The following is a 23,566-nucleotide window of genomic DNA, read 5'->3' as shown; positions in this document are numbered from 1 at the left end:
AAATAACAGTGTCGGAACATGGCAACAGCAGAAAGCTACTGTATAACAATGTTTGCTCAAACAATAGCAATGAGTATCGATTGCAAGTATACACATAGCTAGTTCACGAGCCGCTATTCACAACAGTCCATGTAAAAGATACTGCTGTTTGGCTGAGGATGTCTCCCGTCCCCTCCCAGAGCAAAGGCTTTCTCCTGGACTGGGCCCGCTCTGATTTATCATGTCTTCTGCTAGCAGGCTGTCCGCTGATTAAGCCAGTGGAACTTTGTTTCACTCTCCTCTCTCTTTAATCTGTCTCTCAGCGAGATAAATTAGCCAGTGCCGTGCCAGCTCCTGCTCTCTTTACCTCCCTCCCTCTCTCCGTCTCTTCCTCTCTCTCTCTGCTTTTCCCTCTGTTTATCTTCTCTGTCTGTCACACATTGAGAGGAGAGCAGACACATCTGCTCCTACGCTGCTGCAGGAGATAGGGCTGGGCTACATCGCCGGTCAGATTTAGCTAAGAGTGTCTGTGAGTGAGAACGAGAGAATGAGTGTGTTTTTCCTCTCTCCTTGACAACATTCTTTCAAACAATCTCCCTCTCCTTGGCCGGGCTTATGCTCTTTGTTGTTAGCTAATAAATCAGCGAGTATTTATGATCTGCAATCCCTATTCTTAGTCTTTTAATGGCGACACGTTTGTGGGTGAATTAAAGCAGGGTTTTATTCACTAGGCTGCGGGCCAAAGTGAGGCCTGGGTGCCTCTGCCTGTGAATGTTTTCCCTTCTCCACTCTTGCCCGGGTGGTAAATCACACTCATTGTCAGGCAGTGCTAAGTTAGTGTGCGTCATTGGGGAGAGCAGGAAGCACTGGGCATAATTCTGTCCATCAGTTTAATTTATTGTATCGGTAGCTTTGTAATCTCCGCCCCATAAATTAGAGGGGCTGACAGACAAGAATTTGGTTTTAAAGGCAGTGTTCATCAGGATTTTGGCCAGCTGTGTTCCTTATTTCTCTCTCTATTTCTTTCTGCTCTCATACTAAGCCATGAAAGAAAATTAACTGTGCCATTTCATATGGTATTTTTCCACATAATATTTTTGTCAGGTTTTCATTTACAAGACTATATAGTTGGCTTGTTAGAAATGTGAAAAGAAAAAGGAAGAAAGAGAGAGAAATAAGAGAGGGAAGAGGAGGTTCGAGGACGTGACCTTGTTTGGAGGTTTTATTTCAGGTGAAATATAAAGCCTAATACAAGGGCACTGCCGCAGCATCTGCTTTGCAGATAGTGCACTTGGCTTCCCTTCCATGCCAGTGAATATAAATCAGGCGAGGCATCTCAATGCTAGGTCTGACTTCTAGAGGCCAACAAATCTTTAACATGAGATTAAGGCCTCAGCGGAGTCATCTATCTTTGGGTGATAGAGGAAAATATCACGGCACTCTATGTGCAATATGGTTTCACTGAGTCAGGACTGATGTGTACTAGAATGTGCAGAATGCCATGTGTAATGGTCTAACAATTCATTATCCTCATACACTGTGGATCGCTTTCTGCAGCGAGGCTGACTGGATGGCTACAAGCGGGAAAAAGCTGCCGAATCACAAACGATTAGCTAATTATTGTAGAAAAAAACAAGTAATTTAATCATCACATTATATTTCAATAATATGTTTTATTCACAAAAAATGAGGATAATTCTCTCAGGAATATGATTACCCTCTTCTATTTTTTACCCAGGACAAATAAACTGAACTCTTAAGACGTGCATTATGGGTATTTTCATTTAATTGTAGTAAATGCAAATGGTGTCAGCTGCTACGTGTCGACAACAAAGAAAGCAGACCAAAGCAAAGCTGCCAATTATCCTATAAAACATGCATATCTTCCAAAGCATGGGTCTCCTTTGTGGGTTTAACCTACCAAAGGCAACGGGGCGGTTTACAAGATGCTCGCTCAGTGGATACAATTGTGCTTAGCATAAAAGGGAACACAGACTGTGAAGACCTAACAATGAACCATATCTCCCTGTAGCCTTTTCAACGCGCTGCATTTACATATCAAGCCACTAGCCTGATATGTAAACACATTCCATCAGATGCCGCCATCGCAGCCAATGAGAGCCACCGCGGTCCCCCTATAGCTCGCACACTGTGTAGCATTAGACAAAGGGAGAGAGGCCTGAAAGAGACATCTCATGTCATCACCCAAGAGAGATAATGGAATTGTTATACATCCTTGATCACAGACACTCTCACGGCATCTTGCTCTCTTTTTCACTCATTCTTTGTCTCAGTGCTCTTAAAGTCTCTCTATCGCTCTCCCTCTCTCACAAATGCGCACACACACACACACACACACACACACACACACACACAGACACACGAGTGAAAATTCCAGCACACTTCAGTGCGATAGCTCCTCTTCTCTTTCAGGGTTTCATCTCAATAGCTTTTTTATCTGAGGACTTCAATTTGCAAGCCTAGCTGGAAGGCAGCTCCTCCTGATATGTTAATTGCAGGGTACTTAAGCGCTAAAAGATTAACATAAAACCCTTTGGAAACAAGCTAATAGTTTATGATAATTCGTGCATGGCCTTTGTCTGTCTATCATTACATTGCCTCTAGCGGTAATTTTATCAAGGGGCTGTAAAATATCATTTAAACAAGTTCACTTTCAGATAATTAATAGTAGAAACTGCACTATTCAATTGAGCCACACTCACGCCATTAACAATATGGCAACTAAGCTATAATTAAAGTATTTTATTTTATTAACCTATTCATAACGTTGTGTAAATGATGACACAGACACGGAGAGGCTTTTTTTTCTCTCTCACCGAAGCACTGTCACCAGGGCAATTACAGGAACCCAGGGTTGTCTCCTCAGTGAGCAGAGCTGATTGAAGCTTTTAAATTAGCAGGTGGCTGCACGGCTAGCATACCTCCCACACAGGGAGAGAGACGCACGCATGCAGGAGACTGGAGCACCAGCACGAGGAATCTGCTGAGCTGACAGATCGGAATTTGTGCTGTTTGCCAGGGCCGCGAGATTTAGATTGAGACAAAGGTTTTAACCTGGATTTGAACCTGCGCTGGGTGAGATGAAAAGATTCCAAGAGAAGAGAGGGGAAAGATCAGAGCCGAATGATTTCACTCTAGCAGCTAAGCAACTGAAGTGTTGCAGTGCTGTGGGGAGAGTCAGGGGTGTGAAGCGACAGTGGGACTCTTGATTCAAATATAAAAATCTGCCATGATAACTTTAATAAATCAGCTGAAAAACTACCAAACTAAAGCAGTGACGCTTACATGACAGTGTGGGGCAGTGGTTCCCAACCTTCTTTGTCTAGCCCTGTCAAAATAAAAATACAGGATATTTGGTTTGGTCAAATTTGATCTGTACTCCAGTGGCTTGGAGTGGCAGAAGCTGGATGACATTTCTAGACATTTGGACTTTGTGCCATTTTTTTTTTAAGGCATTCTCAGTCTGCGCATGTAGTTTTGACTGGAGATGGGGGGAGGCACGTCCTGTGCATGTCATACATGGTGGTTCATTGGTTATTGTGATAATAAATATATTAAGCATCAACTGTCTTACAATTTGTAGTCATAAGTGCATGTTTATTTTCCAACTAAACACACATATTTAGGCTTTTTTCCACCGGTATCTTCTTCAGTTCTTCTTCAGCAAGCATGGTCTTTACATCTCATGTCTAGTTCTGTTCTGTTAGGAAGCCCAAAACATGGCTGTGACCAGCGGCTCATTTGTAACACGTTACATTTGTAAATGCCTTGATTTGCAAGCACAGCCTGATTAATTAACTTTAATATAGTTAGTATTTTTTACTATTGTATGTATATAACTTTTTGTTCATGTAACTTGCAAATATAAATGGATTATGTTGCTATAGCAGACTGTTAAGCTCCGTGACTTGGGGTGATGCTACTTTTTCGACCCTCCAGGGGTCTGTGCACAACTAATTACACCCCAAAATGGATGTTGATGAATGGACTGGCCAATACTGTATTGGGTCAGATGTCATACAAAATCAGACTAGGGTAATACAGTATTTTTCAAAACTTCCATCAATCAAAATTGCTAACTATAATGTGTAATCAATGTACGAGCCAAAAAAAAAAAAAAGTTAGGACACTAATGCGCCATCTGGTACATCCAGCAAGTTTTAATAATATTATCATAGTGCACATTATCTTGACTGAAATATTGTTGATCTGTCATGAAACCTATTTGTTTAAAGTTGTTTTTAAGCCGTGTTACAACGGTAGCTCATGTGTTACAGTTAAGACTCACGTGCGCTTCATTTGTGACATCAGACAGCATCCACTTTATGTTTAATTCCCCAGTTTGTTGTCTCTATCGAAACACTTTGTGGGATTTGTGATAGCAGACACATGTAGGTCATTTGCCTAAAAATATTACACATGTAGGTAAAACAAAGAGAGTAAGAGAGTGAAAATTGTTACAATTACCCCGACCCACTGGGGTAGACGTACCCCTGTTTGGGAAACACTAGTGTAGGGTGTGTGCAACGGTTGATGCAGGCATGCTTGTACAATGCATGTGCACTGCACTTGTGTGTGAATGTATGTGTGTTAATAGAGACACGTTGGTCCCTTCAAACTCACACACTTTCTCTTTCAGACACACCATCCCTCTCATGAATAATACAAAAAGCCCTTTCACCAAACAGCTCAAATAGCTATTCATTCATCTGCATACCTGGAGCCTTGCAAAATGATTGGCCCGCCATTACCACTGGAAAAAAAAAAAAAAAAGGAAGAGAGAAATGTTCCCCAAACAATTTGCTTCAAAATGAGACGGGAATGATTCTGTTCTTTTCAACGGCAGAGACAGGCCCCTGTGCATAATGATGTTAGCGTAATGGGGTGACAGATAGACTGGGAGACCATGACATTAGCATGAGAGACGCACCAGTGAGCAGCCGCTCAACTGTGGTCTCAGAGGGCCCTCAGACATACACTCTGAACATCGTTTGTCTCGCAGCTCTACGAGCCTGACAAATGAAGACACGCCATGTTTTATGCCAAGCAATATACCATTCCACTTTAGCAAACACATGACTTAATGACAGAGGGAGACCCGTCGCTGCATTACACAAACCCACTATCTCTTGTCTTATTAGGGAGGAATAACCTCATTCAAGGTTGGATAGAGAGCAGGGATCCGCCTTAAGAATATGAGATGACAATGCAATTAAAAGACACATAGGTGAGCCGGATTAAATAACGAGAAGCGATAACCAATTATGTCTTTGGGTGTAGCCTTTTCACCAGGTTACATGCTGAGAGTAAACTGAAACCACAGCTTTACTCAGCAAAGAGTTGACCTACAGTAAAAGCTATTTCCAGACCTAATAAACTTAAGGCAGGCGTGACAGTCGGGTAGAGAACACCACTGTAGGATTTTATATCTTTATAAGTGTGACAAATTCACAATCTCACCTTTAGGAGCTAAAATTACAACCACACATTTGTTTTACCGAGTGTGAGGAGACATGGAAATACAATCAGTGCTTCTCTAAAATCTAATCTCAGAAACAAGAACATTTTTTTTTTTTTTTTTTACCAGTGTAGCTAACTGTCAAGAGTTTGTTAAGCCCGTCAATATCTTTTATGAAACTGCGGAAACATCTCAAAGCGAGGGGAATGTAATCATATGTTTATAAGAAGCGATGTGCGGCATATAACATGCTGTCAAAGCTGCTGCAGAGATGAGCCACAGCCTAAAAATGGCAGAGCTCTGACAGCCCCGCCGTCCACGGCACGACACTGTCGAAGGGTGAATGCCTCCTGTAAACATTTATCTTCCCTGTGAGTGTGCGTCTGTGTGTGGTTCGGCCTGGCGACAGGAGCTTCTCTGAGGCTTTATCTGCGGCATGACAAGACAACCTGTAATATACGAGCATCTGGAGCTCCTCTTCAAACACAGCCTTATCTCACGCCAAACATTCCCCGAGGCCAGAGCAGAGCAAGAGTGGCCCAGACCAGACCAGACAAGACCTCACACCGTCTCACCGTATCCCACCCAACCCGCGAGTTGAGTGCGAGGCGGGCGCAAGCTGGGAACAGTCCATCAAAATGCATGTGCGTGTGTTTACGGGGAGTGTTCTATGAGCGCAGCCTCCGACAGCTGAGAACAACAGTGTGACATTACAGTGACGGAAATCATCTGCTCAGAGTTTTTCTTCCGCTCTGCTAATCGGGCTAGAGGTTAATGGCGTTGCACTCAACACAAATGGACACGATCCCTCTTCATCCACTGACTTAAACAAAACTGTTGAGACTAGAACTAAACAGCCATCACTCATGTTGCTGTTTGGGGGAATTTATTTTACATCAATCTTAAGATAAATAGTGAAGGCCATTAAAGATCTCTCAGAGGGCAACTTGAATGAGCTGCGTGCTATCACTTTCAAAGTGACTGATCGCAGTGTTCATAGAAAATCTTTAAAACAACTTTATCAGGACCACTGGCTACAGAACTCCCCTCTTAAATTTCATCTTATCTGCTTAAAACAGTGCAAACATTAAATCAAGTACGGTGAGTTCCATCGCCCTGAGCAGTCTGCGTCTCAACAAAATCACTCTGGTGTGGGTGAAGAAAGTGTGCGAAGAGAAAGCAGCCCAGTTAAGAAGCTCCGTTCCTTTCTCTGTGTTGTGTGTGCTCCGCTCGGACCGCTGCCTTCAGCCAGCCTATGGGGGGGATGTAGACATGCCCCTCTCTGGGGCCTGTACATACGGCCTGTGCCTCACTTCAAAGAGAGGGCATAAGGGCAGTGTACTCCCCCCTCCAACTCAGATCCATTCGGCTCACAGCTGATTCCTCCATGTGTGTGTGAATGTTTATGTGTGTCTCACTTTGACTCTCTCTAGGCCCCTCTAGCTTTCATTTCAGACCGCTTTCTCTCCTCTTGTCTTGTTTTTTTTCCTATCTGGAAGATGGATACAGGAAGACTTGGAAGCACAACCCAGAGCTTGTGTGAGGGTGAGTGCGTTTGTGTGTCTTTCTTTGATGTCTGATAAAGAAGGGCAATACTGTGCAATCTCTAAACACGCTGTCACACAAGCCCTCGTCACGATTCACAGCTCAACGCAAATCATACTGATATTACTGTGGAACAGGAGTGTTTAGCAAAAGTCACAAAAAGGGCTGACCTCTGCGTACCTTGTGACCAATAAAAAAGAGCAAAAAGGACAAGAAGGAACATAGGGAGGAAGAAGGAGTCTGTGCAAGAGAGAGAGAGAGAGAGAGAGGAAGTGCATTGGAAAAGAAGAGAGGATCTGAGCTCAGTGGCTGCGGCACAGGGAGGTCTGGCCTTTACAAATCCCTTCTTTTTTGATCTCTTCATCCAGATGAAAGAGCAGCGGCGGGCAGGATTATGCGGGACAATTGTGCTTTCTCCCCAAAACCCTGACTTGATCGGCTTTTACGAGGGCCCTAATCATTTTCAATTAAGCATATTTCCTGACATCCTGTAATAGCTACAGTGCTGGTCTTAAACTCTCCCGCTGCCCCGGCTGCTCCCCTGCAGCCCCCGTCTCGCTAAGCCTCTCATTCTTCAACAGCGTGCCTGTAGTGTCTGCTGACAATCTGAATGGGCCCGGACTGCAACTTGTTGTTAAGGTGCCAAATAAACCATTTACCAGATTCTTGACAAGGATGTTATTTGGTTTGCTTTGATTGAATGTGCTTTTGTGTCAGTGAAGCATTGAATTAGTGTTGTTTGTTTGTGGAAACCCTCTTGAATCCGCCTCACTGTCAATGTGTGTTTTTCTCTTCTTTATTTTGGAAGGGGTTCCTTTTGGTATGATAATCAATATGTAATCCAGGGCACACAAGGAATTATTGTCCGCCAACTTCCTTTTCAAAAATCCATGATTAATCCTGACATTCAGCCGTGCATGAGTGCATGTCAACATCTTCAAATACAGCCTCTTAGGACCTAAACTGTACTCGTAATGTCACAATGATTTCATCCATGACAGCTTAGTCACCCTCCGTTCATTCACCAGGTGCTTAATTCCAGTCAAACTTTGGATCTAGGTCTCTCTTGAGGGACTCGAGGTCTCAAGGACTTGACTGAGACAGACAGCACCATTAGCAGGCCCTGGACCAGCCCCAGCCCTGACAACCACTCACAGCTGGCAATGGCAGGCGAAAGGAATAGGTCTTCTTTTCTTCAGTTAAGCCAGAGAGAAGTGAAACAAATGTCCATCACTCACTCACTCAGTACCCAGCAGGACGGCTGGCTTCATTTTGAGGACCAACAAGTAGGGATGGAGAGACAGAGGAAGAATGGCACTCAGTCAGAAGTGAAATGAGCTCGAATTGACAGCATAGGAGATGGTAGCTTCCGCTCAGATGTTATCGGATGATATGAAAAGTTAACAAACCTAAGAAGATGATGCATGAATTCATATGAAAGAAATGATCTTATTGCAAATACAGTTATCCTAGTGTTGGAACAGACACACTCACTTATACGGCCATGTACAACATTTGTGTCCAATCCTATACTACATACTGTTTTTTTATGGTAGTCCATATAAACCAATCTTTAGTATTTTTCTTGTAGTAGGTATTCAAGAAGGGACTTTACTGTTGTGTACTGGAGACAATATAAGATGTGCACCCAGGTTTGCCAATCAGTCACTATGTCCCAAATCCATACATATATTCATATAGTAATCTTATAGTACACTGTTTTTCTATTGTGTTGATCTAAATCTTTCTCTACTGCAGCTATAACTTCTTTAGCTGTGAGTAGCTCCTCCATTTCTTTTCTGCATTGCGGTCACAGTATAAAATTAAAATTAAGCTTAAATTCACTGCATACTCTATATCTGCTCTAAATTTAGTATGTACAGTAGTAGCAACTGGGGCAAATTTTATGACTTTAGTATAGTCCTGAAACATAAACTCCACAGGTGGAAGGCAAAATGTTTTCCAAAGATTTAACACTTAAAGGTGCACAATGCTGTTAATTAAACAAACTCAAGCTATTTTTTTGATTCATGTATTTCCAAGGGTGAATAAACAAGCTGTCCTCAGAGGAAAATAAGGTCTCCAGAACACTGTTTGAAGCTAGAAAGGTGGCAGGGTCCGCCAAATACAAACAAAGTAAAACAGTATGAAATTGTGTTGTCCTTTACTACTTTGTTTACTCAGCTTAGTCAGTCATGAACATCAATCAATGAAGATTTTTCTCTTATTTAAGTTTCTTTCCCAAAACTACATAGTGCACCTTTAATTACCATCAAAGACAATTACGTCATTTGTTACACCTGTGAGCAGTTAAATGAAATTAATTATTAATTTAATTAATTAAATTATGGAACAACTGTGTCCATCACACAGGCATTAAGTTATTATTCATCATTATTTATGGGACACAGGTTAAAAGTAAGCCTAACAGTCCTATATTAAACCCTGCCCATAACATAAACATGTTCCTGTCAGGACCATCAAAACATTATTGGTTAATAAGTTAATACAAACATTCTCTCTCATTTGTTCTCTCTCTCTCTCTATCTCTCTGTCACACACACACACACACACACACACACACACACACACACACACACACACACACACACATTGATCTAGCCTCGTTTTGAGTCATGCCTGTCTGCCAGTGGCTGTCTGTCATCAGCTTTGATAATGTCTAATAGTGTCTTCAATAGAGAACCCTACCAGGATGAGTTTGTTCCCCCAGCTCTCTGCAGCTCATTGGCTGGGGCCTCCACTTCTAATCACCTTTCATTACAGCCCTCTGATCCCCAGCTTTCCTTTGTACACTGCACTTCATCGTCTTTATTTTCCGCTCTAATTGCATGTGAAAGATGCCCCCTTTGATTCTGCCTGCATGCCAAAGTGCTATCAGGGAGAGAGTGTCGAAAAGTGTCATGTGTGTCTGTCTACTTGGGAGGATGAGGGAGCCGCATATTCACCTGCTGAGGACAAACCCGTTTCTCCCTGAGATATGACGTATCTATCAGCAGCTCAGAGGATATCAGTGCTGTCTGTCAGCATAATGGCAAAGGCTAGGGGGGGTAACAGGATTGGAGAGGGGAGGGGTGAAAGGAAAAACGTGGAGAAAGGTGCTTTGAATTGTGCACTTATAGCAAAGCACTCAGTTGTGTGTGTGTGTGCTTTATTTTCTGTGATACACCAGCCTTGTCAAGTGTGGCTTGTTTGTAGCCCATTTTCTTTTGATTCTTGTCTAAAATTAAAATAAAAAAAAAACATTGACTTTTCTCCTGTGCCTTTTCTTTCTTTCTTCTTTTTTTTTTTTCCAAATGCCATCATTTGTTGCTGTTCCATGGAGGTTGTGTACCCACCATGTTAGGCTTGTTCACTGTCAGTGTTTAACCTTTTCAATATGATGTCTCCAAGACCTTTGGTGGCCACTGTACGGTTACAGAAAGCCTTTTTGTCTGCAGTTTTCTCTCGTTAAATGCCCCCCTCGGAGCTGGAAAACATACCGCACATGAGGCACGATTAGATAATTCTGCCGCCCAACCTTTTGAGGAAGCTTAACTCTAACAAGGGTCTTATTTTGGTAACAAATTCATGGAAGGGTCTTTGAGTGACCTGATATCTGTTCATTGTTAAGCTAGTTCCAGGATGGGGAGACTTGAAGCAGGAGAGACACCGAAAGACCTCACTCTGACAGAATCTAATCAAGAGTTGTCCTAACATATTACAACTGACTTAAGCTCTATCTTTCCTCCCCGTTAAGTCTCACTCACTCAGAATCAAAATAACCAGGAAGACAGAGACGGGGAGCGAAAACGAGACAGAGGGGGAAGATTAGGAGATGGTGAGGAAAAAAACAAAAAGAAAACACATCTCTTTCTGACTGAAATGGAAGACTACTTCCGGCTCCAATTTCGGCATATGCCAGGGCGAGCTGCAGAAAGATAAATGAGCTTTCCAGTACCAAGAGGAAACTGATTCTCTATCTGGCGTGGCACTATTTACTGACATTAAGAATGATAATATCAATCAGCGAGCTGTCAGCAACCCAAGTGGGCTGCGAGGAGAACAAAGGTGCCTCTGTCTCTCTTTTGATACGTTTACAAGGAGATGTTGATGTACCTGCCATTCAGGTGCAAATAATGTCATCACCACACGCCCGGATCAGGACCTGCTGCTCCACCTTAGTGATGAGTAAAACTGCCCAGGGCTCTTCCCAAAGCTGGCGCTCATAGCTGGGAAAAAATAAACCTGACGGGTTAATGAGCTTGCAATCAACACAACAAGAAGAGCAGCAGAGCACCGACATGTCTGCACTCCTCGTCTCCCTGTGAAATATAGCTGTGGGTAACAGATTTTTTTTTCTACCTTTAGTGGTGATGAGCGGGAGAAAACACATGGCAACAGCATCAGGGACGTGTCTGTGTAATTACTTTTGGCCATCTTTCAAACCTTTCTCTCTCAGGAGAGAGATGTGTGACAACATATGACAAGAAAGCCAACAGGCTTTCCATACAGAATAATGGAATCCATCATCACTGAGGCAGACACACCTGTCTGGCTTTGAGAACAATGCCACACTGCCTATTTATTAGGTGCCAGAAAAGTTTATGTTTGTTCGGTGACAGTGACAGCAACTTGATCCTTTTCATTTTTGGAAGGGGGATCTCAAGCTTTGGGGAAAGGAGGAGGGAGGAGGGGAAAGTCTGACTCACATATTTTCTTCTCTCGCTGGTGCACAGTGAGTTCTCTTTCTTCCTGATAGCTGTCTGCTAAGAAGTCAGAAGACAAATAACAAAGACTGTCATTCTCCAGGAGGCTTTCACTAATTCTTTTTTCCCCCTCACCACAAAATGATACATATTATATCCTTTTGACACTTCAAGTCCAGCGCCTTCTCAATCTTTCTTGCATTTGCAGGATGTGGAATTGCGTAGCAAAGCAGGGAGTGATTTAATTATTCATGGCAGTTTGATAACTGTATCCAGCATGGACATCACTGATTAACAACAAGAAACAATAAGACATCATGACTGGCAACCTCATAAAAAACTGGAAAACACTGGAAATTAAATACAGATAGATAATGATGCCTGCAATTAGAACAATGATTACCCGATTGAACAATATGTTTACTGTAAATATTTATGATGTTGTTTTGAGACAAACAGCCTGAAGACATTTTAAATGTTTTTTATTGGGATTTTTTAAATATAATTGGTTTTGTTTAAATATAAAAAAATTAAAAAAACTTTAATTCAAAGTGTCACAATATCCTTCCAAGATCGAGACAATTGGATTGAGCCGTAGAGTTTGTTGTTGGTGCACGGCTGCTCAGTGGGCTATCACTTCAGTCTGACTGTCAGCCAGCCCTGTTGACAGAACAGTGCTGGCTGTCATCTTAACAGTTAATAATTAGGCTTCCTCCTGCCACAAAACAGAGTGCCACGGTGACAAAAGCCAATGGCAACCGAGGTGGCGGCTTGGCTGCCGCATTATAAATAGTCTGACCAGATGATTAATGAGAGGGGCCACCGAACTAAAGCAGCAATCTTGCACACAGACAAAGGCTGCCTGCACAGCTGCCTGCACACACACACAAAAAAAAATTAAACAAAACACAACAAGACAAGCCCTGTCCCCAGATAGAAACAAGAATTGAGGCAGAGTGGCAGGGAAAGTGGAAACATGCCAAGTAAATAAATTATTGAATTTCGACCGACAGCTTATGAAGACTTTATTTAACCTCTGAGAGCTTTTGGGGGGATCCTCATTAACATTTTGACACGCTCGGATGAATGGTGGGGTCAGGCAGGTTGCAAATGCAGGGGAAGTTCAGTAGAGACAGGCGAATTCTTTTGTGATGATCGTGAAGTAGACATGGGAGATAAATGGAAAAAAGAGCACGAGAGAGCCTTAGATAATTCAATAATTTGAGGAGCTGGAATTTTTGCCTTTATAAGCCAAAATCTAATTTGTTTAGAGGAGATTTTTAGTTGCCAAACAAAGGTTAGCTAAGGAAGGTTTCAATAGCACAATAGGGTGCTCAGGTCAACACAGAAATCCTGGGAAGGGGCTGACGGCATCCTATAAGAGCCCAGACACTGCTAATGCATCTGTAGCAAAGTGAGACACAGCAGAGTAAATGTGTCTTATATTATTGGAAAAGTTTAAGTGTTGTTTGCCTAACTTGCACTCAAATGGACGACAATGTCCCTTTCCACAGAGTCAAGCCATATATAATTTTGTCTGCGTGCTTCCTCTAAACATTTTAGTTCTATTAGTTTCGACTATGAGTCATATTTTCCTCATCGCTCCAGTCACCTGCCTTTATGTAACGCCACAGTAATATAGGCTGAGCACCACTACTGTTAATGCTACCCTTTACCATTTTCAAATTACACTCATCAAAGCAGACATGTCAAATCAATCAAAGCATGACAGCGAATGGATAACAATGATGACAATAGTGACAAATATCTGTTTTTCTCTTGAGGGATAGTTCCACAAACAAACATAGATGCTCTATTCCTCCACCGGTCAACAATTATCTTGAATATTTGGATGTGCGGTTGCTCCAAGCAGGTTTTTCCATTTGATGGGCCTTATTCTTCCCCTCCACTTTGCTGTGCTCAGCTGGCAGGGCTCTCAGTCGTCACAACATCTCCTTTTAATGCCCCTGACAGGGGGTTATTTGCTCCCATATATGTTTTCTCTCCAATTACACCATGGCAGGCTGGAGGCTGCCAAGCCACGCTGCTGAGATGCTGATGGTCACCTCTTTGACTAGTCCTTCCTGCCTCCTGCACTATATTTTTCATCTTTTTAGATTCTATTAGAGAGGAGGACTCTCTCATTTGTCTGTCCTTGGTCCAAAGTGTTGTTTAACACCTGACAAGCAGCAGCACCACAATGCCAACTACTATTTGGTGAGAAAGGTAATATTGGAGTTCTATTCTCAATTTTTCCTTCAAGGTGTATGTTTGGTAAGAATACGGTATGAACATTTTTTAAAAATAAGAGCATAGAAAAAGATTGTGTGCATGCAGTCGGTGGGTAATAAAAAAAGAGAATTTCAAGTCCAACAAGCAAAGCAGCTGCAGTATCGTGAGCAGTGGGATTTAAATGACCACACACACTTTCTTAATTATGTCAAAGTGTTGCTTCTTGAATAATAAGCACTATGCTAATCTGCACCAAAAACACATTCATGAGAATAATTTGCTTGATTCTTTGTGGCTGTTTACAGCAATCAGGGTGATCAAAGACAAAGTAAAATGATACCAGGGGACTGATATCTCAAATATACAAGATGCAAACCCTCTGAATCAATAGAGCAAAACAGACAGCATTTGTGAGTATAGCTTTAAGCTAAGTGGGATGCCAAATGCAAAGGCTGCCATTGATACCACAATGAAAAATGCATGATTTCAGAGAGCGCTCTTTTATCTACGAGGCAAGATCAATAGTGGGAAGGGGTTATGGAATCAAAGTTGTTTTGCTGATGCGGTAGTTAACTGACACTCTTAAAAACATCTGAACACAATTTGGGAGAACAAAGCGTGCTAAAAGACAATTGGAGGCGAGTGAGGTGAAGTTCTGTGGGTTGATAAACTTTCTTTTCACATTCAGGAAGGCGATATCAAATGCTGAGTGTACAGGGCAACAGAAGTCGGATTCATTTACCACTGACAAGCTCTGCGCAGGATCGCTGATACTCTTTGTTTCTCGGGCTTGAACTACAGCAAAGTAAAAATAAAAACCACCAAAATTCTAAATCAACAAGACGCTGTTTGTTTTTTATCAGAAAGATATTCCTTTGTTCTTCTGAAACACTGACCCTCTAATCAGCCATTACGTTAGACTATTGTAGTGCTGCCAAAGAAATTCTCTATTAAAACAAGACTAAAATGGACCACAGTATTGTGTGACAATTGCAAGTGCCCCACTATGAGTATATATGGATTTTTGTCCAACAAAGATGGACTCTGACAATGTTAATTCAAAAGCAATCTTCCCTGCACTGTACTAAAATAATTCCACTGGCCCACCCTCACACAACATCCAAACATTGATTTCAACATGACGCTGACAGAGCTAATTATTCTGTAACTCTAGCCCTGCCGCTGTCCTGACCTTCGCCCCGCGAGCGGACTGAGGAAGAGCCAGCAGCTTTCAGCAGAGGCTTTGGGCCCGTCTGGCCTGAGTGTGACAGGAGATGGACAGAGGAGAGAGAGAGCAAGAGAGAAAGGGTCACAGAATGGAGAAATAGAGACACAAGAGAGCGAGACAAGGAGACACAAAGAGAGAGGGAAACATGAGAGAGAGAGAGAGGCAATGAAAGTGAGCGAGAATGAGTGACAGACAGAGGATTCGTCACAGGTAAAGAGTGAAGGCTCTGGCCACAGAGGGACCTGGTGAGAAAGCTAACAGATAGCAATCTGAGTTATCACTCTGTGCCACGGCTAACAGCTAGCAGCTACCCTGTCACCGCTGCCTAAACAAGCCCAGTGTTTTCATCTCCATACACACAACGCGGCACTCTGTCTTTTCTTCTGATGGAGATAAGATGTATAAATTATGAGCAGCTGACAAAGTCTACTCCAGCGCCCCCGGCGTCTCATCAATCACTAGCCTGTGTGTCAGCAGGTAACTGACGTGGCCCCCGGAGGCACAGCCCCCTCTTTAGGTGTGTGAGTGTTTTTTTTTTTGTGTGCAAAAAAAAATGTGTGTTTGCAACTGTGCAATTGGGCTTTTGTACACGTCTGAGTATTGTGTCTGCGTGTCTGTGTGGAAAGGTTATGTGAACAGCTGATTCAGTCTTAACTCCACGCTGTAAGAGACAAAAAGAAATGCACACAACTTGCACACACAAGCCAGACAAAAACAACTCCTGAGTGTACGTGTGTGAACTCAAGGTTTTGCTGTTATACCTCGAGGTTATCTGATGTGCTGATGCACTCCAAAGAGAAACCTAAAATGCTAGAAAGAAGGAGAAGCGTGAAGGACTGAAATAGGCAACGCACAAAAAAAAAAGAGTGAAACCAGAAGCTGGCCTGCTGGGTGGAGTCCTGGAGGCCTTAGAAGACCAGTGGTAGACCACCCAGTATGATTATTGGTATTAACAATTTTCCATGAACCTCAGTTTCCCCTGTCTACTTACGAAACACAGTCTGAGCCTTCGGTTGTGAGGGCAGCCATGACAAATACACATGCAAAAATAAACTGCATACTGATTTCCTATTTAATCCTCAGACTTTATAAATTGCGACACTTGAGTGTTAAACACATCATTGCTAAAGTAAGCAACATAATTACACAGTGTGTCAGCAAAACAGCATAATTACAAGCTACAAGTTGTCAGTGTCTGATTTCACGTCGTTCCCATTTACAGGCCAATCACAGTCTTTTCACCACTCACGTTTACCAGGATTAAGGCTTGATTTTATTGCAATAATTACAAGCTGCAGCGTCCAAACGGTGCAAATTACAAGGTAATTACGCAGTTATAATGAAAACGATGGGCAATAAAATATAAGTATTTTAATTTTTTGGGATGTTTTGCCACTCATTTGCTTTTACTGCAGTTTATACATTTTTGCCTCCAGCACCAGTATGATAAAGAGCCTGTTTTAGTTAATATGAATTTCCATTCAAGGACAGTTTAAGTGTGGAAAAAAAATACCTAGAAATAACTGCATTCAATGAAACATTCATTCCTCTTGGACTGAATTGGTACATAACCTCGAACCACATCGCTGCAAAAATTACACAATTGTGTACACGGCCCAAAGCAGGTAGCTCGCGCACACAGTATCGATCCGCTGTCTTGAAGTGAAGTTCAAGAAGGAGAGAGCGAAGCAGAAAAATTTTGACTCCCCACGGGGACGGGAGAAACAGCTCATCTCAGCACCAAAGAAAAGGAGGGCTGTCATGTTCTGTGTGATGAGCTGAAAGACTAGAGGCGGCCTGGAGCAGCAGGGTATTCCTTCCCCCCATAAACAAACCTCCAAAAAACAAACAGTTCCACCCCACAGAGAAGGAGATGGGACAGCGAGACAAGAGGGAAGGGCAGACAGGTGTCAGGAAAGAGTGACATATGTGACAGGGGCCAGTGAGAGAGAAGCTGGAGGAGATGAGAGGATGAGGGTGTCTTCATGAAAGGAGCATCAGACTTGTTGTCTCACTCTTTCTGGCCTGCTGGTTCGGATTCTAGGCTAGGACTCCATATTTTGATCACTCAGATATCTCATGAATTATGTACCATACGCCATTAGCATTAGTTAGAGCCAACGTGGTATCAATGATACTATTGTTTGGAGGAGGAGGGGGGTCAAGTCCTGAGACACATTATCTTTGAAAACCCTTCTGGAGGGAAAGAAAGACGATGTCTGGAATTCAGCTGACAAAAGCACTCAGTCGTCCTGAAATCTGATGAGTCTGACAGGATGTTAGCCCATCTGATCCACTGTCTCAATATTCCCTTACAGTGGTGGTGGTGGTGGGGGTATAGGACGGACAGGCCGCTCCTCACCATGCTTTTAGCACAGGTGTGATGAAAGTCGGAGCCGCCGCAGCTCGGCCCGCCTCTCGGATTACCCCGAACACGTCTGGTGACGGACGTTGCCAGTTGGCAGGCAAAACGCTGGGAAGTGATGCCCGTTGTGCCCTATCCATCTGCCTGCTGCATGGAAACAACATATCAGGTGATCACCAGGGGAGACTTATTATCATATCATATTAAACGTCTGGGATATGGGTTACAGTTGTAGGTCTTAACAAAATAAAAGATAGACGAAGTGGGCTGGTGGTACAAGGTCAATGCTGTCATGTCTGACTGTGGACATCTCTGGCACCTCTGGGAGCTGTTTATCACCGTGAGATAAAAGAGAACAGGGAAGACAGACTAACAGAGAGCGAAATAGAGATCCATTGTCTGTCCGAATGGTTTCATTTGCCACCCACTACCAAAGTACAGCATTTCCTGTATTCACTTAATCCGACTTGATGAAAGGACAAACCTTTGTTCCACGCTGCCTGGAGAAGTTAGCCTTGAAATAAAATATGTGTTACTAATAATGACTTACAGTACATCTCAAGGGATATCTTATTACAGACCTTTACAGCTCATTGGCTCTGACTGAATTTCTTAAGTATGGTACAGTGCATAGAAGTCAGACCTACTCTGGGAAGAGGCACTATGAATCTGTCAGCTTGCAACTGAACGCCAACTGAAAATACAAACCGAGTGAGACTGTCAGAGGTTAGAACGCCTTTGATAACCGATGAAAGATGCAGATAATTTGACACAGACACGAATGAGCTTAAAACGTATTGTTTTAGCATGTAAAGGAGTCAGATATTGTCCTTTAATCACACTTTTCAGAAGATGTGAGCGTCTAACTTCACCAACCTCTCGAAGATAATACATTCTTCTATCATGACATTAATGATCTTCACCCACTTCACTGCCCATCTGTGCCCTGCTGCCCCATGCCAATCCTTCACAGCCCTCTCCAACACCCCCATGAATGACAGAAGAATGCTGCTCGAGTGTCACTTGACCCCTCTGCCCCCGCAGTGACCTCCAGTGCACCCTGGGCAGTGTTCACTCTTTCACATATTTCCACTGCTAAACAAGAATGTCTCCCTCTCCTCCTCTGTCTCAATTTAATTTCCTCTTTACCACCGTCCAATTCTCCCATCACCCTGCTTCTCTCATCCTCCTTTTTTTTCCGCCTCTATTCAAAACTTGAGAAAAAAAAAAAAACAGAGAAAGAGAAAAAACGCCTCTCCACCAGTAAAAAACACAGGGATGAGTGGCTATTCAGAGTGTGATTGTTGGGAAAATGGGGCTGCTGTGTTTGTGAAATGCAGAGTGGGAGAGAGTGTGTGCATTTTTGGACACATGCATATGAAGAGGTGCACACTTCAAACTTATATACGAACTGAAGGGCTAAACAGTCTCCTACGTCTTTCAAAAAGCAGAGCGCCACAAAGCGTGAGACTGAATTCACAGTGAGGGAAAGAGTAATCAGATCCCTCACTCAAGTAAAAGTACCAATACGACACTGTAAAAGTACTCTACTACAAGTACAAGTCATGCATTCAAAAACATGCTTATATGACTGCTGCTTAAATGTGTATGTTGCATTTTAATGTTATGGATGTTTAAGGTAGAGCTCGTTTTAAAGGTAAGAATTGTCATCTTGTCAAATTCACACTCAAGACAAATAGGGGCCAGCATATCACCAGAATAACCACTAGCTGCTGCTAACCTTGCTGCTACCATTAGCTGGTTAGCTCAGTTAGCCGTACAGCTAGGGGTCCAGACTGGGAGCTCAGAGCACTCAGGGGTGTTGGTGTTTACAATAGTAGCACAGGAGCTTTGAACCAGGGCTAACGTCATAATGTCAAAACTGTATCTTACATATTGCAACTTTAATCTTTGGGTTTAACACAAATATTTACATTCATAAATCAATGTATGTATTTAAAGTGAGTAGAAACTAAAGCTGTAGTGGAGATGGAGCGGAGCAGAAGTATAAAGTTGTGTAAAATAGGAATACTCAAGTATAGAACAAGCAACTCAAACTTGTATCTATTCTTGATTAAATGCACTTAGTTCCATCCCACCACTCTCAGTGAGACTGTTATGCAAACTTCTGACTAGCTGAACATTTGGACCACATGCAATAAATCCTTTATTTATTTGCCTGTGCACAGAGCTCTTGAAAACCTCCTCACTATCAACCATCCCTGTACAATTCATCTCATAACATAAAGTGCCTTCCTTAGGCTAAATGCGTGTGCCGCTGACATTATTGAAACTGTACGTTCTCTCTCTGTCACTCAAACGTGAGGCTCCTGACAGACTAAGCCCTTAATGCAGCAGATTTGACTGGTTAATCCTGTGAAAAACCATTCTTTTTGTCTCGCAGGTGGAAAGGTCGCACAGCGAGCCCTGTCTCCCTTGAACCTACAGTATGCCTCCCGTCTTAGCCTCCAACCTAAACATGCTCCAGCCCTCATCATTGGCCTCTCTCACCCCTCCTCAGCCGTCTTACCCACCCGCATGCATAAGCTACAAAGCTGGAGGTGTCAAGACTACCTGTCTCAACAGCACCCCCCCTGCCTGACCTGCGGATAGCCCTCAGGGACATTAATTATAGAGTAGTCTGACTTGTTGAGAGGAAAGAGACAGACAGACAGACAGAGAGAGGGGGAGAGAGAGAGAGCAGAAAAAGATAAATGCAGAGATGTTGTTACAGAAGCTGTCACCTCCTAATCATGTCATCCTGCTGTACAGAGGTGATGCTGAGGCTTTACTCGATCAGGTTTCCCATTCATCACCAGGGCTGCTGGTGTTGGAGGATGCTGAGGGCAAATGTAGAATGGTGACTCTCAACTTCCCACAGGGTTCAAATTTTAAACTAGTAATGTCCAAACCTGTCTGTGTCTGAAAAATCATCAAGATTCTAGTCCGAGGATTTTTATTCTGATTGTTGAGCGCAGACTATCCCTGTCATCTAAAATCTGAAATCTCCATTAGCTTGTCCTTTCACATGCCAGTGTTAGATCATGATGTGCACATGCAGGGCATCTGGCTGTTTACACAAAGCGATAAGATGAAACACTGCATAGCTAGTGTGTCTGTTCAAGGACCACTTAAAAGGAACACAACGCTGCATCCATCCACAGTGTTCACTACTGTGCTTGCGGGCAAAAAAACAAAACAAAACATGGATCTATGATAAAATGACATTCCTGTGTGTGTTTTTAAGCTATTGTGTGGACAACGACGTCTACTCCGTGAGCATGGGTAGACAGTGAACTGCCACCGTGTGATCAGAGCAATCTGTCCAAACAAATGGAAGCTTCTCTTGCACATTACCGTGTTAGATTAGACGACTCTCGGTCATTTGATTCCCCGCTGTCTCGACAGCTCCCGTTTCTAATGGACCGAGTGGGATTTCACAAATCGTGAAATAGGGAGAGGTCAACGTGTTTGAAGGTTACCCCTGTCGGGGGAATCAAAATAAATAACGTTCAGGTGTGCTATTCTCTGTCAGGTGAGTGTCTTAATGATGCCAAGTTAACACATACTAAATAACAGTGTCTCCCTACGCACTGACAGCCTCAGAAATAATTGACCAGCGTGCTCCAAACTGAGACGCAGTAGGCAGAGAATTCAATCCTGCAGCTGACAGAACCCATTGAGCATGTCACTAGATTTTGCATTATACACAAAGCAATGTCAGGTCAGGGATGCGGCCTCCTGCTAGTTATTTGCGATTGCATCTCTGAGGGTAAATTACCTGGCTCTCCATAATATGGTCTAGTTAACTAATTTCCTGACAGCGCGCTGTCTCATAAGAAAAAGTCTCAGATTTACTGCCTGTCAAAAAACATGATGGACTGTTTTTTTCTTCCTTCCTTCTTTCTTTTCTCCGAATGCTTGGCAGCCTCTCAACTAAGAGCTCATATTCAATATCCTCTCTCGGTGTGCCGAGGACATCTCTGATTCCAGACAAAGACGTTACGGCTGAAAATGAACAAAAAAGAAACATAACCTTATTATGTTTGAAGGCTACCAGCAGTGTGTCATTTCATCCACAAGTTCCCATGCAAAAAAATTACAGCTGGGGGGGCTGTAAAGCGATGTAGCGTAGTCCTCATAGTAAGGAAACAGAGAAATCCATTATCCATTATCCCGGCGACCTCTGCGCATTGACAAGCACACACATACATTATATGGTGTCCTGTCATTTTGTTGTTATACATGTGTAAATCATTCACTCTCTGTCAGAAAAGAAGCTTTGACAACAAAACCTCACCTCACCAGCGGGGTCACGGGGGAAACTGAATCTCACTGCAAACAAAGCATAGTTTTACCTGCGAGAGCAAGGCCTGCCACTGATAGCGACAAAGATGACAATAGCTCAGTGATGGTGTGAAGACTGCCTTTAAGCTAGACTGTGCAGGGGGAACAATGCAACCCCCCACTCCCTCCATGGAGCTCAACAGTGTCTGTTTTAAAGTTCACAAAGCAGCACCAAGGTCTGCCTACCCTTTTCTTTTCTCTCTCTCTTTTTCTATATGTGTTGCCATTCAAGCTGGACAGTGTGGCCTATCATCGTCTCGGCAATGACAGTAGGTGGAAACGCTAGCTTTCATTACACAAAGTATAAATAGTGTAATCTATCAGCCCTGCCAATCAGGATGATTGATTATGGGCTGTCAGGGAAGAGAGTGACACATTAGAAAAGTTTGGTTAACAATGCCTGTAGCTGGTGCGGGGCTGCTGCCACCCAGCCCAGTGATTAATGTGTTGTCAGCCTGTAATCCCACACCCACGCTTAATGAGGCAAGAATTTATCATCTCGGCAGAGTGGCAGATGTCAGGGGGAAAGGAATCCAAGTGGCTGGAAACAATATACTTTTTCTAGCCTGCGCTTGACATGTCTGACAAGCTCGAAAAACCACAAAGAAGGTCTGTGTAAGCACAAACTTCAGCGGAGGGACTTTCAGCTCTGGCTCTGTCCTCTGTTGCATGCACATGAAAGTCGCTGCTGAAAGAAGACTCTATCTCCATTAACACTGTAGTGAGGAGGAGACATAACTGGTGTAATGGATTAATGCTCAGGGAGAGAAATGTTAGATATTTTAGGAAAAGCATTTCTCACAAATTAACTAAAGCAAAACTCACTGTGGTCCCTTTTGTATCCACCTCATCTAACACAGATTTTAAGCTCTAACGTTCATTAACTTTTTCTAATAGCGTATCCACATCTGCATGTCATAAACAACAACAACTTTACTTGAATTATCTGATAAAAACCTGAATGCGAATTAAAGTAACGCCGCCTCGAGAGGGTGCACATGACAATCAACTTCAAAGCAAACTATAAATGCGAGCGCTGAAACAGTGATTAATGTGCACTGTCAACATCAACTAAAAGAGACAAGGCAAAGAACTAACTGATCTCTTTGAGAGATTTAAAGTTTGGCACATTTCTGTGGAAACACCCGGTGGGGTGGGGAGGGGTGAGGAAGAAAGATGGAAAACACTAAGCCAGCTGTCTCTCATTAGGCTAGCAGCATCTTCCTGTCACCAAAGAGACCAACAGGGAGGATTAGCTCTGATTGGACTGATAGGCCAACGCACTGGGACGCTGCACTATGTAATAGCTAAAAGCATCATTTGATAAGAAGTGTGATTGAAGAAATGCCTTAGTGGCTATCATTTGGTTGCAGCAGTACATGTGCAGGGATGTTGAATTTTGCAACCCTTTGGCATTCCATGAAGGAAAGTTCAGGAAAGACAGTTTTATGGAGGCACAGGCACTGATTGTGCAGATTTTGCCTTTTTTAATTATAAGTGTTCAATAATACTGGAGAATGAAAATGTTTTTTTCCCAGTAGATTTCATTGAAAATAGCAAAATTACAATAAAAACCTGGCCCTTCCCGAAGGCATCTATAAAAGGATCTAGCTGGAACAGTATGTGTAAAAAGCAAAGGCTTTGTAGCTTGCCAATCCCAGGCCCTCAATATTATTACACTAATA

At 42.9% G+C, this 23,566-nt stretch overlaps 1 protein-coding gene across 1 annotated transcript in view; it reads right to left on the bottom strand.

The window, feature by feature from the left end:
• The window catches only part of lrmda (leucine rich melanocyte differentiation associated), a 227,138-nt gene that overhangs the window by 37,634 nt on the left and 165,938 nt on the right, over positions 1–23,566 (bottom strand). The window lies entirely within an intron of this gene.

The sequence above is a fragment of the Pagrus major genome, chromosome 15 (assembly GCF_040436345.1).
Source record: "Pagrus major chromosome 15, Pma_NU_1.0".
Taxonomy (NCBI): Eukaryota; Metazoa; Chordata; class Actinopteri; order Spariformes; family Sparidae; genus Pagrus; species Pagrus major.
This window is presented reverse-complemented; position numbering and strand designations above follow the sequence as displayed.